The sequence below is a fragment of the Tenebrio molitor genome, chromosome 4 (genome assembly GCF_963966145.1).
Source record: "Tenebrio molitor chromosome 4, icTenMoli1.1, whole genome shotgun sequence".
Classification (NCBI taxonomy): Eukaryota; Metazoa; Arthropoda; class Insecta; order Coleoptera; family Tenebrionidae; genus Tenebrio; species Tenebrio molitor.
In genome coordinates, this window is record NC_091049.1 from 9,500,931 (window position 1) to 9,516,466 (window position 15,536).

The 15,536-nt window shown below is 34.5% G+C and overlaps 1 pseudogene; it reads right to left on the minus strand.

Annotated features, from left to right (window-relative positions):
• Positions 1-9,644: 9,644 nt before the first annotated feature.
• Positions 9,645-14,357, minus strand: LOC138129791 (uncharacterized; annotated as a pseudogene).
• Between the last annotated feature and the right edge of the window lie 1,179 nt (positions 14,358-15,536).

Here is a 15,536-nt window from a genome sequence, read left to right on the forward strand (position 1 = left end):
AAATAAGTAACAGGTTCCCGAAACCGACTGGGCGCATTCAGTAGCAGAGCAATTTGATGTGACGTTAATGTGATGGCTAGCGCAAAAAATTTTGTTAAGTTAAGGCGGGAAGCGAAAATAGGAAGGTTGGTATATTCGGATATACGAGTACAAAGGTTCGTATATTCTAAATCGTCCTGGTTACTAAAATAATCGCTGCAATATATGGTAACTAAAGAAAATCAAAGATTCTTATTGATTTATAAGGTAATGAATGATATAGTCCTTGTAAGATGTTACTACTCGTAAAAAAAAATCTTAGAACATCTAAACTGTGTAGTTTAATACATACAACGTGTAACAGAAATAAGTACATTAATTTTAACTGGTAATAGAACTCGTCAAAAGGAACAACTTTTCTATCTACCATTTTGTCGAAAAACGATGTTTAATTCCAAAAAAAAATTGGAGCGATTTTTCACTAAAATAGCCCTAGGCCACTAAATACTGCAATGGCTAATTGAGATCAGCGCTAATATGAAAAAAACGTCCATTTTCATCCAGAAAACGTGTTTTAACGCAGAAATCGAAATTCAAAGAAATCTGCCCGTATAGCAAAAAATCCACTTCGTAAGAATCTGGTTGTTTCACGTTTTTAGGTAGCTTAGTTTTGGAGATATGAACGGTTTTAGGAAAATCTTTCCTATTTTTTTAAGCCACTACGCAACGTTTTTCGCCAAAATGTCAGAGAGAAAAGTTGTTCCTTTTGATGAGTTCTATTACCAGTTAAAATTAATGTACTTATTTCAGAAACACCCTGTATACCGGGTGGGGCATCGTATACGCGCACGCGAGAAATCGGGACTTCTAATTAAATAAAATTGTCGAAATTTTTCACACTTACCTGGCTATTAGTAAGGTACATGTCATAATTTTTTGATAATTTTTCATTTACAAACAAAGCAAAAAAAAAAATAAAATGTAAATTTCAACCAAAAAGTCAAATTCTGATTTTTATACTGACCTACCCAGATTCACTTCCTATAATGATTTACGAAATCAGCGAAAAAAACATCAATTAGATTTTGAATTAAACGCAGTTTTACATTTAAACTTTCAAAATCATTTTTATTTATGACCTTGTACTTGTGCTGTCGTAAATTTAGGTGACAATGGAAACTGTCATTTTTATAGCAAAGCTGTAAGTAAGACGGTCAAAATGGGCTGCTACTAGTGAATGGCCCTTTTGTTGGCAAATTATAGCATTTGGGCCATAAATCACCCGTCTGGTTTGCGTTTAAATAAAAATGCGAATTATTTAGCTAACCAAGTCAAAATTTGTAATTGTGCCACCAGGGTTTGATGCGCTAGCAGATACAGATTCATTTAGTGCAAAAACTTTATAGGTAAATTAACAGTTAATTTCAGAAAACTAATAAAACTGTTACGCCCTTATTTATTAACAAAAAAATTTTTTTAAATTCTCAAATATACCTTATCAATAATTAGTTAGGTATATAAAATTTCGACAACCGACAACAACCGGTATTAAAAAATCATAGCCTATAACTCAAATAAACGTAGTCATGTTTAATTTTTTTTTTTGTTAATTAAAAGCTTCCTAACCGAATTGGAAGAAACTTTAAAATAATCGGGAAATATCAATGTCTAACAAATTTAATATTTGTACTGCTGACATTATTTGTTCATTTGTTATAGAAAAAAATATTTGTCATTCAACATGTAGAGTGTACATATTTTCCATAAGATTACATGTAACAGTTTTAAGTATTGCATTTATTACTTAATAAGCTTCCTAATGACCTTTGTGTAATGAAACAATCTACACTGACCGGCACAAAAAACGACTCACTTTGAATTTTATTAACGTAATTAAATAATTCTTACTCTTAGAAACATTTTTTGATATCATGTAGTATTGATAAGTGTTATTTAAGTTATTCTTTGCCAAAGAATATCCGACAAACAAAACATTAAACACAGCAAATAAAATTTTAATGAAAAAAAGTAATTTTTCAGAAAAAAAATTATGTTATAAAAAATTACCAAAATTTGAACAGCATTTTGAATTATGTAGTATCTCGTATTGTTACATTAAATCGTTTAACACGTAAATCAACCGACAAAAACACAATTTATTTAAACAAAACAATTCGGTTGCCATGGTGACCATGGCACTCCCGATGATTGAAAATATCCCAATTTAAGTATAATAAAGAAAAATAAGCACAAATATAATTTCAAGATCATTTATTAAAGAAATCATAATGAGTCGTTTTTTTGTGCCGGTGAGTGTATTAAAAAAAAAATAGATTTATTTCATTATTGTTGTGTAACGCCTCAACCTCCGTAACTTAGTTGCAAACAACAAAAACTTTACTGTGGATCAAAAATGAGTTTATCAAAATTCGAGGAAGGAGAAGAAAATTACAGCGATTATTTCATTCATCATAGTTTTCGACCAATCGTAATCTTGAAATGATCTGTTTTAACACTCAAGCTCTCAAAAGGTAATAACTCGTGTCACTTTGACATAATAATGAATACTGTCAAAGTGACACTCGTTGTTACCTAGGAGATCTTTCGCGTTAAAAATCGATCATTTCAGAGCTCTCGTGGAATTACAACCGATAATTCGAGGAAGTAGGAGATGATTACAGCGACTATTCCATTCACCTGTCATTTGTTAAAAATAGACCAATAAAAACACAATTTTACACATTTGTTACCATGGTTTCAAAAAATTGCACTCAAGATTCCCACTCGTGGAAATAGTATCGGTAATAGAGATATTTTCATATTTGGTGGCGGAAACAAAAGACTGAGAAATGTCACAAATTTGTATTGTCAGTGTCAAATTTCTCAAAGACGTTCGTGATTTCGACAGAAATGCAGCAAATTGGCAATAAGAAAGTTATTCATCGTCGAACTAGAGAAATAATTTGTAATACGTTTGATTATATGAGAATAACTTTTCCTTTTGAAGCACTGACAAAAATTGGTTTCCTTAGAATTTGTTTTTTCAATCTATTTAGCGAAAATTTAAATTTACCTAGACATTCCTTTTTACGGCGTTTATGAGAAATTTGACACTGACAATACATTTTTGTGACATTTCTCAATCTTTTGTTTCCGCCACCAAATATGAAAATACCTCTACCACTAGTGATCCCAGCGATAATTTTTAACAAATGAATGCAGCCTTGGGAATTGCTTCCAAATGGACTCACGTGTCTTTTTTGAGTTGTTGGAAACATTTTCTTCGATTTCTGCGTTAATTTCTTCTTCCGATTTGCTGCCAAATTGCCAAAGTTGGTTCATGGAATAGTCCTCCGAATACAACTCGTAGTCCAAATTATGTAGACTATTTTTCAAACTCCTTTCACTCATTCAATTGTGCTTGGGAATCTCACTCGTGCTGACGCACTCGTGGATTCATTCCCAAGCACAATTGATAATTCGTGACCAGTTTGAAAAATAATCGACATAATTTGGACTACTCGTGGCACTATAAATGACAATTCCACTCAGAAAATTTCAACCAATCAGTTTGTAGTATTTTGAATCATTGGACCAATTAGGAACGAATTACACCGATAATTTAGCATGGTCCTAAAATTATCGAAAAATTATTATCATTTATAATTCCACGAGTAGTCCAAATTATGTCGAAAATAGCACGACACTTAAAAATAGCCAATAGAAAAACAGAATTCGGTGTCGTTTCTATAACAACATTGAGATTTCCTGAAAATTTTTTGCACCTAGCTAACCCAACATGAAATTAATAAGTGGAAATTTTTTCAGCCAATAAAAATCATTTATTTTATTGTTGTCTTGGTTATGGCTCGTGAACTAATTTTTCTATTGGTCTTTAATGAGTGTCGTACAATTTAAAAATTTATAATTTAAGAAGCATAATGTCCGTGTCGTTGCGATTTTCTTACCGAATATGCCCTCGTGCATTGATTAATATCCGGAAATTTTATTCTCATGCATTTCCAAAACGTAATTAGCACTCGTGTTCCACTCGGGCTAATTAATACGTTTTAGAAATGCATTCGAAAAAATTTCCGGAAATAATCAATGCACTAGGGATATTATAAGTGATTATTTTTCAAACTGGTCACGAATTATCAATTGTGCTTGGGAATGAATCCACGAGTGGCCGCAGGGAAGTTATTTCGAAGGATGTCACTTCATTTTTGACTTTAATGGTTCCAGACTCGACCAAATTAATTATAAATCGAGGTTAAGATTGATGTTCTTGTCAAAGTGACTTAATTTTGCATTAAATGACAACCAAAAAAGTCTACTGTGATTGTTTTTGACCTATTTTTTCATAAAATTCAGTGGCTTCCAAACTTTTTTTGAAAAACTTTGAGTTCCTTTTTCTCCGAAAAATATCAACATTTGTATAAGACATTAGTGGGTCAATCGTTACTTTTTGTGGGGTTCTATCACAGGTTCAAATATCTACATAACCTTCACCCTGTGTACAGAGTGTTTTCGAAGTTGAGGCGTTCCTTGTAACACCAGGTACAGTTACGGCCACGGACTTTCGTCAGTTATTTTACTGTCAATTCAAAAAAACTTGTGGATAGTGACAGCCCAAGGTTTATTGCTCTCTCTCTCTCTCTGCGCTTTTTCATTGACTTTTGTTTTTGGACATTTGTAGAAGTAGAAGGTTTCATTTTTGGTAATTGTTCACTTTAACTACTTCTGAAATTTTCGCGTTTTTTCTGGCTAGACAGCCTCAGGGCGTCCTCCTAGATCGTGTCCCACCATTCAAACCTTGTGCAAATGCCTTTTTTTTCTGTCTTGTTGTGTTTCAAAGTCGCGTCAAGGTCGCGCCAAGTCTTAATATAACTAAAGGGTAAGGAAAATTTTCATTTGCACAAGGTTTGACTTGTGGGAAACGATGTAGGAGGACGTCCTGAGGCTGTCTAGCCATAAAAAACGCGAAAATTCCAGAAGTAGTTAAAGTGAACAATTACCTCATTTTTTTTTATAGTTCCGCAAAATCAACCAGCAAAACTTCTGAATATAGCTTGACTTTCTGCTTTTCACAAAAACGAGGAATTTTCTGTAGGCTTGTTGATAAAGTTTCCGAGACTTCTCAGGCAATAAATTCAATTCCCCACTCCTTGCCTCTTCTTAAATTTCATCCGGTAATTGTTCAGCATCACTATAGTCCATTTTTTAATTATAGTCCGATGGATCAATTAATAAGCAGAGCAACTGTTATATTGCTAAAGTTTGTCCAACGAGAGATTATTGGTTGACATAAAAACCATTAAATTCTACGTAGAGGAAGTAGTACCTAGTGCACGTGAAATTTGAAATATATCCTTCAAGCAGTAACATTTTTGCCCTGAAATTATGCCTTAATTAATGTATTCTAGTGCATTTTGTAGTGTTGGGTTAATTTAATACAATTTAAAATCACCCAATCTCTCGCTGGACAAAGTATATCTCTTTTCAACATAATGTAAAACAAGCTATTGGATTTTTGTACGTATTTTATTAAGTCCGTCCCACTATGCACCTCGCTTTGACATGTGCGATTAGAGCAAGATGCGAATTGTACGTTTATTCCACTAGCGACGTCAAATTTTTAGGTTAGGTCGTAACTACATTTGTGATAATTTTGTTTAATTTTGCTTGAAATTTCCGCCGTATGATGACAAGGAAAGGCTATGCAACTCTTTCTTGAACAGCACCCACTGGCAGAAGCGGACCATTATTATCTCGTTCCCGTGTAAAATACATTAACAAATTTTTATTAGCGTGTAAGGGCATTGATCTTACGTGGCATTGCCGAAACAAATCTAGGAAGAAAGAAAGATAGTTCAAACCTAGTTGTTTAGTGTCGTTTTCAACAACTTTTAATATATTTTACCTATTAGTTGATAAACAGTTTTCTTTATACCATACTGTTATTAGGATTTATCAGTACTCAATGCTTGATTGATATGATACCTATAACAGACTAGGCCGTTATTCAAAATTATCAGACCGAGGCCGTTATTTTTGCTACCGTTGCTACGGTTACGGCATAGATGACAACTAAATTTAATTTTTGAAGTAAAGAGAAATGTCAGTCTTACAAATAAATCATCGTTAAATGTTAAGTATTATTGGTATAAAGAAAACTATAAAACAACATACGGCCGATATGGATATAACAGACTCGGTTGATTATAAAACCTCGGCTCCGCCTCGATTTTACAATACCTCAACCATGTCTGTTATATAACCCATATCGGCCTAATACCGTTATATACTATATCAAATATTGGTAGCACCATGCAATGCTGTCAAATGTCGAAATCAGACGCAGGTCATGTCGACTTCTTGATTCGGACTAAGCTCATCGGACTATAATAAAAAAAATGGACTATATCACTCATTTTTTAACTTTATATCAAACTTTATACTAGTTTTTATTCGTTTAACACTAGAGACGCCAGAAATATTTGGTGTTTGGAAAAAATTTCGATTTTACCACTTATAATTTCAGCAACGGGAATACGAGGGCGTATTGATACGATTATGTTCTTAGCCTACTATAGAAGCAACAAAAATTTTAAACGCAAAATATTTTATAATTGAACGTTGTCTCCTCTTAAATTAATATACTTAGTACAGCGAGCCTTTGATACCTTTAACCCTTTAAAAAAAATATTTTCTCTTGCTCTGCAAACTATACCTCCACAGCTTCTATTACGTCTTCCTTGCAAAAAAATGTAGGTCCTTTTAGACTTTTTTCAATTGAGCGAACAGATGATAGTCCGAAGGGGCTAGATCTGGAGAACAGGGTGGGTGTTCCAGTAATTAGAACCCTAGATTCCGAATTGATTTCATGGCAATGTGTGTGCAGGTGCATTAATCTGCAAAAACAACACACCTTTTGGTAACATGCCTCGTCTTTTTTCCACGATTTTCTCTCGTAAGCTGGCTAGTAATGGTCCAGTTATTGTCTGGCCCTTTTCTTGATAATCTATCATAATTACTCCACGGAAATCCCAAAAAACTGAAGCAAGAACTTTTCTAGCTGATTTTTGCGCTCGAAATTTCTTTGGTCTTGGAGAACCACGATGCGTCCATTCCATCGACTGCTGTTTTGTTTCTGGGTTGTAAAAATGGACCCAACTTTCAACCCTGGTCACAACGCGGCGCAAAAAGTCTGCATCTTCTTCAGAACGGGTACAGATTGAGCGCGATGCTTCCACTCGTGTTCTCTTTTGATCTTACCGAACTTAACGCCAGAACAGAAAGCGGTAATCACCACAAGATTAAGGGATGGGGTATCAGTACGTGCAATTGCTGCCAAATTAAACATAAATAAAAATACAGTGCTAAAAACACAACCTAACTTTTTGTAGATCAATTGTCAAGTTAAATCAAGTTGTAATCTGAGACACATACGTCCCAGTTACACTACACCACGACCTGCTAGATAGTCAGAGTGTCTATAGCGGCCTGGGCGTAGACCGAAAAATCCTATGTTCTCATGATTCTGACGTTTAGGGTTGATTTCGGGGGTTGCTGTTAGCAACTAACTGTCATGCTATCACATCGTCATGTGCATCGTGACAATTTTGACATGCAGTCCAAGATGCAGTCCACACACATGTATCTGCATGATGCATGCAGTCATGCGTAGTTGTCCAGTGATAAATGATACATTACTTTAATTGTAATTACAGTTTGGATATTCTAAATGGCAAAAGCAAAATGTTGCGCACTGGTTCGGTTGTGCGGGAGGGACAAAGTTTCGGCGCCGCGTTTTTTGAAAATATCTCGGTCAGTGGCGAGTGCAAATTCATAGAATAATAATTTGCCCAAAATGATATTATATTCAAAACTGTACAAAACGTAAAATATCCTTTCCACTCATTTCCACCAAGAATGGCACGGATTAATTAAGCAAATATAGGTAATTGTTTTGTTGTGGGCCCATCTTTATCTGAAATGACCCGCTTAGGAAATAATGTAGGTACTGCAAATCCAAGAATGAGATTATAATTTTAATATTAATCTAGAAATAGGAATTTGTTGTTGTTCTAATATGATAAAAAAGCCAGTTCATAAACACTAACAGCAAAATGCTAAAAACCAGAAACACCACACAGAACTAGCATCAACAAAATCAATAAAATTGTTGTTATTAAAGCTACTTTTAAACTGCGACACTCTTTGAGTCTTTGACAATGCATTTTGACAACTTCACTGAATTCATAACATTTGTTTGTGAGGTTATGATTATTTAGTGACATTCCCCCCTAAAGTGGCGCCGTGGAGATCACAGGCACTAAAGCTTCGCCCAGACAGATGTATAGTGAAATATGTCAATGATCAAGACGGCGGTGCACTACACAAATCTTTGAATTGTGAAACTGTCTAAGGTATAGTCCATTCATTTTAAATCTTGGGTAAAGTTGTAAACTCAAAACGCCGTAAATTACGAAAGCGGCAAGTTTTCATTGTGTGGGTACTGTAAAGTAGTAATCCCTCTGTTCACATAAAATTGGTACCACGTCGTACTTTCACCATCTTATCGACGAGCAAAAGAAAGAGACCTTAAAGTATCCGCAAATAAAAAAAAATTAAAACACATTTTGCGATCAGTGACCAAAAAAATGTTAAGAGATTGTTGATTTTGTATTGGGAAACTTTGTATTTGAGAAATAAGTTTACTAAATAAAGAAATAAGAGTAATTAATAAAGTATCCATTACATGTATACTTTAAAGTAAATTAATAAATAAAATAATAAAATACTTACATAAACAAATGGAAAATTAATCGTCATTTGAATCAAATTCATTAGATGATTCACCAGTATTGGCAACAAATATTACATATTGAGTAAAATTAACGCACTGAATTCACTTTACACAACACAAGTTATTTCTTGAACGGTACAACTAAGACTGTAATTGTTTAGTGGCTTAGGGCCGGCCGGTCCTGTATTTTTAAAATTCGGGAAAACCCCATTATTATGTACTTTCTGTCTACGCTTGGGATGTCTTATTATTACCTGCACCCGTCGTATAGATAAGGTAAGCAGAACATATTTATAGTACCTAAAAACAGATGTTTTACCGACGAATGCAAATGTATGTTAAATAATGAGCCACCCAGAACACTCGATATTTGTCTCAAGAAAATCCCCGGATACATTTAACTACAAGAATGCAATGCCCTCAGAAATTTAATGTTTGGGATGGTATTTTTAATAATCAAATTATTGGGCGATTTTAGTAGTAAATTTAAACAGAAACATATTTCGACATTTTGATAAATGTGAATAAAAATGTTTCTAATAACTTGACCATTTAACAAATGTTAAATTTAATCAATTTCTTAATGAAGTATGTACCTGAAATCACGCAAAAACTATTTTTCATGTTAAATTCCTATGGTCAGGTTTGGTAGTTGACACTCGGTACTGAACACAGTTTTAGATTCACTGAGTTTCGGACAAGTGTCAAAGCAGGCAAGTTTTATGACTAAACCCAAGATTTAAAATGAATGGACTATAACACTTTGTCCTATTTTATTTTGGTCAACGACTGTACGTAAGGAAGTGTTTACTAGAGGGGTTGTTGGTGCGATTTTCGCTATTTACACTAGCGGTCGTAGAAAACATTATTTATTTCAAATTATTATTCTAATTATAAAATGTTATATCGAGCGATTTTTTCTAACAGGAAGTTGTCAAGGTAAACTTTAATGTTAGTATACAAGGCTGTTGGTCCTCTTGTAAAAAGAGACAAAATTCCAACAATATAAAATCTGTTGTCGGCATGTTGAAAGACAAGTCCTCCTCCAGTAACGCCGAGGGAGATAGAGGTTTCTAAAATATATTTGGTTAATATTCGAAAATTATTATTTGCATTTATTATTACCATTTCTGTAGAGAGCACACAGCTTGTCATATGTTAAATATATTTCAAAACCTTTTGGAAGATGCGAAACGCAACTTTGGCGGCTAACCCGACGAAGTGTAGTAGTTTTTAGAACATCTGACAGTTTTTCATCTTTCTCGGTGTAACCCCAGCCGTTAACCTATAACAACGCAGATTTATAAAAGATCATTGATTTGAATATTAAAAGCATGGAACTTACATATCCAAATTCTTTTTTCAAGTACAAAAAGTCGTCCGAAGTTATCGTCCAGTCAATACAAACTGGTTGAACCGTGAGTAAAAACTTGAAGATTGTTTTTGACACCATTATTGCAATATCTCCCAAATAATGTTTGATCTTACCACTGTACTGCTCAGGAACGAAAATATCTTCCACCTAAAACAAAAAATGCAAAAGTGAACTTTTTTAAATTGTTTAACAGAATTCAACCTCAGAGAACTGCGCTTGATGGACGTCCCGAGGATCGGAAAAATTGCGGTAATATTTTCCAACTGCAAGGGAAATACTTTACCCCCCCTATAAGGTGTGACACAGTGCGCAGCTAAAAAAATTTTACTATTGACTTGATAATCGATAGATTTGAAAAAGTCACCTGTCAAAGTAATCCTTTCACTTATTAAACTTCCACTGCAAATTAATAGGTTTGTTTCTGGTTCTTCTCGTGTTAGATAAATAGCTACTTACCAAGGAAATTCTCCTTCAAATGCTGTTTTTCCGGTTGCGATTGATACGGCACTAAGATTGGATTTTTGACCACATACTAAAAAATAATTCTTTACAAATTCCCTTTATCAGTGCTGAAAGTGTTTCTCTTCAACACATTTTTTTAAGACTAACTAACCTGCAACACAATTAGGAGCAGGTCTGGACCAAGTGCCATCCACACACAGTACAGGACCAAGATTGAAACTTTTTTCAAAAATTCAGCACACTTGAACTTCGCAATTGCACCATCTACGGGATCCGTATTGTTTGAGTAATTGTATACTACAGTGTAGAAGCCGTACTGGTCGCTGTTACATCCATCTGCCATCGTGTAATTTGTAGGAGATAAGCTCACGACGCCAGCAATATAAAATTTGCTTCCATATTCAAAAACTAATCCCCCACCACTGTCTCCGTTGCAAACCGAAGAACCTGCAACCAGTTTCGAGAATACAACCGTATCGTACACAAGCTAGTGAAAAATAATTGACCAATTACCATTTTTCAAGTAGCCTGCACAAAATTTGTCATAAGTGACATATTTTTGTTGTTCTTCTGGTAGGTCTTTTTACACTTTTTATTAGAGATAGCTGGAACTTTTAGTTGTCTGAGAACGTTCGATAAGTTGCCGTTTCTCTGAGTGTAACCCCAACCGCTCACCTGTAATATACGAATAGCATTAGAAGACAGCAATTTTTTTTACGCAAATCTTACAAATCCCATTTTACTTTGATCGGAGTTCAATATGTCACTTTCATATTTTCTTGCCCAGTCAATGCAGACGGGTTGAACTCTCTCCGAGAATTTGAAAGATTTTACCGTCACTATTACAGCAATGTCTGCCAAATAATTCTGAATGTCTCCTTGGTATTCGTCAGGGACGAACATGTCTTGAATCTTTTTCGAAAATTAAATAAAATCGATATTTAGTGTACGTTTTTAATCCAACTTACGGCAGAGGTTTGAGAATGATTCGAGTCGCGAGGATCGTCATATTTTCTGTAATGGTTTCCAACTGTCACAAAATAATTTTCCTTGGGAAGGATATTTCCTTTGACCTCGCGTATGCAATGGGCGGCTATTAATTTAAAAATACAGTGCGATGACATTAATAAGTTAATAACTGACAACAGCAAATTAAAGCAGTAATAAAAAAAAAAGTGTGTGCTTAAGACCGCACGACAGAAGTGAAAACTTCTATGATGCTCGTTACTGATTTTAAGTAGGTAAGTAGGTATGGATGACTTGGAGGAATAAGGAGCAAGGCATAAATCATTAATATTATTTAAATCCAATGCTGTTTTTAAATAAATATCAAAAATTTGTATTTTTCAATAGAAACTGCAAATACGTTCGCTTTTAGAGGTACACTCTAGCAAAATTTGTGAGGTTAGGTTTGGATGTTTAAGTTTTATTTTCTTGACGATGATATTGAACACAACACAAGTTTTCATAGCAATACCGATACCCTGTATTATGATAATTTGTCCACTTTCCTCTTCACATTTTGCTACACAAATTTTTCCAATAGATGAATTGTTGAAGCCAAATAATTGAGAATTACGTATTAAATCCTACATTCATCTGTAAACTTACAATATTCGTCGTGTCTTTGTCGTTTATATTATATAAAACTATACAGGGTATTTCACGAGTGATAATGAGCCTGACGGAATAATAAATTCAAGCCACAATACATTTTCAAAAAAAGCCGGACATTTTAATGACAGTAGCCAGCTTTTGTCGGAAATATAATGTGGGTTGCATTTTAAATTACGTCAGGCTCATTATCACTCGTGAAATATCCTGTATATACAGGGTGTTTTCGAAGTAGAGGTATTCCTTGTTACACGAGGTACTATAAATTATTCTTAAGAATTTTAACCTAAATCTTCTTAGTAAAATTACTAATAAAATGATTTTTTTATCTAACATTGATTTCTTCCAAAAATTTTTCTTGTAACCTACATTGAGAATAAAATGTCATTTTGACTTTAGATGAAACTACTTTGATTCCTTATTTGTATAACGTTAAACATGGTATCTAACAATTTGAGCTTTTAGTATTTTGTGTTGCATAACATTATATTTTCGCGGTACTCTAACGGTGAATAACTTTGCATATACAGGTTGTCCCAGAATAAACCAGCATAATTTTAACCACGAGCTACTGGCTTCATGTAGAACTCGGAAATTAAAAAAAAAAATCTATGTCAAAAAATAAAATGTCTACTACATTATCCCACAAACTCGTAGGTAAAATTTCGGCACATTTTAAAAATACACCCTGTATATCATATTTTATAAAATGTACACCAATGCGGTTTCCTTATTTTAAAGCATATTTCCTAGAGGTTACTTCGCATTGGCGTACATTTTATAAAATATAATATACAAGAGTGTATTTTTACAATGTGCCGAAATTTTACCTACGCGGTTGTGGGTCAACGTAGAAGACTATAAAAGCAATAAAAAAAATTGTACCTCAAAAATTAAATGTCATTTTATTTTTTGACATAGAATTTTTTAAATATTTTTTCCGATTTCAACATCAAGCCAGTAACTCGTGGTTAAAATTGTGCTGGTTCATTCTGGGACATCCTGTATTTTAGAATGTTGCAGCTCCATCTCCAAAACCGTAGAGAATTTACCCGTCAATATCAGCCGTTCGTTTAATAAACTTCCTCCACAAATGAACGTCTGAAAGCGATACAAAGCCACTTGCCACGGAAACTGTCCTTGCTTGGAAACCCTTCCACCAACAATTAACGTGGGCTGTCTCGTTGGCGAGATCTTGCCGCACACTACAAGAAAGTAAGAAACCGCGACATTTTCAAATTTCAAATTTAAGGACCATGATCTAACCTGGTTGACAATCGGGAATCCTTTTGCTCCAGCTTCCATTGGTGCAAACCGCAGGTCTGGCATCCACATTCTCATAGAAGGTAGCGCAGTTGAATTCTGCTATGGTACCGTCGATTGCGTCAGTGCAATTGATCGTCTGTTTTCCATTCGCAGTACATGTGACCGTCCTTATTGCAGTGGAATAAATTGGAGGACATATTTCTAGAAGTAAACTTTTAATTTATTTGGTCACGTAAAGTGAACGAGTTTACTTGAACATTGACCAATGTTTGGTATCCAGCTTCCATTTAGACAAATAACAATTTTACAACCTAGCAGAATGTAAGTTTCATTACATTCTATTTTCAAAACTGTGTATTCCGGAAATTCTTCTGGCATCAGTCCAGATTTGTTGTTCACTATTGACCACCGACCGGAAGAAGGATGCTGAGGTTGAGGACACTCACCCCTTAAACAGCTTAACTAATTAGGTGGTAAGTCAGGGTAGGCTGACTTAAAAACTACAATCAATAACTACATAACGGTTGAAAATCTTTCCCAAGACGTACTACTAGCATTTATAATTTCTTGCGTAACTGAAAATAAATTCTCTGTAAAGAAATTATTATATTTTATTAAATAGACTCACCAATGAAACACAAAAGAAATAATTTAATGAGATTTCTTGCATACATATTTGGATTAATTTGTGTGAAACTGCCTTGATCACTCTGATGAATAACAAAATTTCTCTGTTTATAGTGAAAGATTAAAAGGACTTTATTCAATATAGAGTGGTCGTTGGTTATAACAACTTCAAATCTTCTCAAATATGTCAAGAAATAAATGGTGTAATAATTCTGCACCGTCTTATATATCTCAATCAACGAAACATCGACGAGACTTTTTTAATTCATCGTTAATTATAAGGTCATGCTCGTGATTTTCCTTCGATTGATAACCTATAAGCTTAAGTACACACAAAGGTGAGATTAAAAATCAAAAATAAAAATTTACTAGTAAATAACGCTTTGAACTTTTATTTGTGCGATCTATCTGCCCTTGTGGAAGGAAACTACGTCTTACTTTGAAACATAAATAAACATTTTTGATCAATGAAATTAATTTTAAATCTATGATATACGCAAATACATATACCTACAAGGTATTTCACGAGTGATAATAATGAGCCCGACTGAATTCAAAATGCAACCCACAATACATTTCCAAATCTAAACTGGATATGAACGTGAAAGGTAACGTCCACAGTCCGTGGACCGAAAAGTCACCCAAGACAATTTTCATAACCTACCTAAATGCTGTTCAAAAATCAAAAAACCATTGTGGTGCAAATAACACACATTTTTCATGACATTTCCTATTAGTTATCACAGTGACAGATAAGTCATTTGCACCACAATGGTTTTTTGATGTTTGAACAGCGTTTACGTAACATTTTGAAAAATCTTTTACAAAAAAAATAAATCTCCTGGGAAAGTATGCGAGGAAGAAAAAGCTGGAAGTGAATGTTAAGAAGACGTAAATGATGGTGTTCAGCAAGAGAAAGAGGAAGAGTGAGGAGAGTGAGTGGAAGTGGGGAGAAAGCAAAATAGAACGAACGAGCCTATTCAAGTACTTGGTTACTCGTTCAATGAGAGAGCCACAGACAAGGCGCACATCAGAGAAATGCTGAGGAAAGCGAACGAGGTAGTTGAATGTGTTTGGGGAATAGCAGAGAGAAAGTGGGGAGAATGATGATGTCTGAGAGCATTGTAGAGAGTGTGCTGATGTACGGGGCCGAAATCTGGGGATGGATGGAACAGGAAGAGGTGGAGAGAGTGCAAGAAAAATATCTGAGATGGGTGCTAGGAATGGACAGAGAAACACCAGGATACATAGTGAAGTGAGGGAAGAGTGCAAGATGAGCAGGCTGAGAGTGAAAGTGGGGAAGAGAGCGGCAAAGTTTGAGGACAAAATGGGCGGAAGGGAAGAGTGCAGGATACTGACGGAATGCTATAGACAAAAGTAAAAGAACACGGAGAAGGAGAG